The sequence below is a fragment of the Montipora capricornis genome, chromosome 10, assembly GCF_036669925.1.
Source record: "Montipora capricornis isolate CH-2021 chromosome 10, ASM3666992v2, whole genome shotgun sequence".
NCBI lineage: Eukaryota > Metazoa > Cnidaria > Anthozoa > Scleractinia > Acroporidae > Montipora > Montipora capricornis.
Genome location: NC_090892.1, coordinates 1245232 through 1247529, shown reverse-complemented (window position 1 = coordinate 1247529; position 2298 = coordinate 1245232). Strand labels below are relative to the sequence as shown.

General features: G+C 39.0%; 1 pseudogene; it reads left to right on the top strand.

Moving 5' to 3' along the window:
- Nucleotides 1–425: 425 nt before the first annotated feature.
- LOC138022048 (ras-related protein Rab-30 pseudogene) lies at nt 426–1660 on the top strand (annotated as a pseudogene).
- Nucleotides 1661–2298: the final 638 nt, after the last annotated feature.

Below are 2298 nucleotides of genomic sequence, written 5' to 3'. Positions count from 1 at the left end.
TTTCTCTTTTTTCAGTTTACAAATAAGCTTTTATACAGAAATTTCCAATTTAAAAAAACTCAAAGCTCAAAATTTTGATTACAGTTAGTAATTCTTTGCCAAAGCATCACTGTTACACGTGCCTCCAGAGTTTTGCATAATCACGTGTGGAGATTTATTGTTTCGCTTGGCACGCGAACGGCTCGCGAGGCAGGTGTCAGAAACAAACATATGCTTTTAGCAATATCGTTTGTGGCACGCGCCCGAGTGACAGCTCTCTGTGCTTTTATTGCTCAGAACAATGCACTTGTAGTGTGACAAGCGCGAACGACGAAAGGAAATTACTCTCTTCCAATCGGAAACGATAAACACGCAAGAGTGCACACCCTTGTGGATTTGAGTGACTGATGGGCTTGGCACGCTATAAAAGCCAATCATTTGTGACTTCCTGAACAGTAACTCACTGAACTCCAACCGAGTGAGCGCGTCGCTGAAAAGAGTTGACTAGACTTTGCTTACTTGGAAGAAGATTGTTGAAGACATGAACGAAACAAGCAAAAACGACTTCAAGTATTTGTTCAAAATTCTTGTCATCGGAGATGTTGGCGTTGGAAAGACTTCTTTAATTCGTAGATTTACCAAAGGCTATTTTGCCGAGAACATCTCCTCAACGGTCGGGGTCGATTTGGATTCCAAGATAGTGAACATTCACGGCGACAAAGTGAAACTGCAGTGCTGGGACACCGCCGGGCAAGAGAAATATCGTTCGATAACACAGAGTTATTACAGAAACGCAGACGCGGTGATTATGGTGTTTGATCTGACGAACCAAGGGTCATTCGCCAGCGTTCCGCGATGGCTTACGGATGTACAGCGCTTTACCAAGAGGAATGTGTTAAAAGTTCTTGTTGGCAATAAGACAGACTTGAGAGGCGCTAAGCGAGTGGTCAACACAAGATCTGCTGCTAATCTAGCGGAGTTTGAGGACTTATTCTATATTGAAACGTCAGCTAAGTGGGACGACAACATCGAAACTCTTTTCACAGAGGTAGCTGAACAGCTGAGGGAAAACGCAAAAACCAAGAGCCAGAATCGGATGAACACTACAGAAAATTGCATCACGAAAAAGAGCTACAGCATTGTGTCCTACATAAAGAAACTTGGGGACAAAATCCCTCTTCAAAGTCCAGCAAGCTTCTGTAGAATTTGAGATTTCAAGTCGTTGATAAATATCTATTTTTTAACAATGTTGAATGATCGAACAGCTCTTTAGATTTTTTGTCTTTTTCTTCTGCACTTCTAAATTATTTAAAAGGTGACTTAATTCAATACTTCCAACAGCGGAGGTATGGGTGACATCCAAATCTCAACTGATTTTCGACTTAGGTGTCAAAGATAAGAATTTTCGCTTGAAAAAAAGCGTTTTAATGCGATTTTGCTTGGAAATTTAATTTATGTATAAATGATAAAATGTGCGCAGAAAGCACTTCTCTGTATTATATGTATATTTTATAAGAGAAAATTATATTTGTAAGATGCTCTTAAATGCGAATGTAGGTGTTTGCGAAATATCAACGTCGTTAAAGAAACGTAAGTGAGCTGTTTCGTTGTTTATAGCTTCTCAGTGTACCATGGATATTTGAGGTGATCTATTAAAGAAAACAATTTGTTGTATACAGCACAACTTGAGTTCGGTTCTTGAATTCAGCTTAAATCGTTTGGCTGAAAAGTTTATTTATGGAGCCAGGCACGTGGCGCGTTAAAGGAGCACAAAAGATTGACTCAGTTTGAAGGCTTTTTGTGTTATGCTAATCATTTTGAAGAATAAAAAAGAATAGTTCTTTCAGCTCAGCGTTTCAACTTGGAAACATGACTTTCTGTTCTACTCTTGGAACTCTGATTCCCTTTTGTAGATAATGAAGCCGGACAGTGCGTACCGTATAGAAGAGAATTTGAACAGGTTACCCGAAGAAAGGCGTACAGTTGAATCCATGTTAGTGTCAGATGTATTCCATCTTTTACCAACGGGACATGTTTTTTTTTTTCTTCACGGTTAACCGCTTTTCAATCAAACCTGTCAAAGTCATTTGTACGAATGCAAATGTGACTCCATGTTTAAAATTTTATATCTGATTAGCATAAACAGCCGGTAAGAACCTGAATGACGCTAAGCGTCGATTCGTTTAAAGGAAAAAGAAACATTTAACCATTTTTAAAATTTCTTCGTTAGCAATACGAGGCAGGGACTATTGTGAATTCAGTGTGGGAGGTTGGTTCTTAGCAAAGACAATGTCGAAAAAAAGCCTTTTAGTTCAGTTT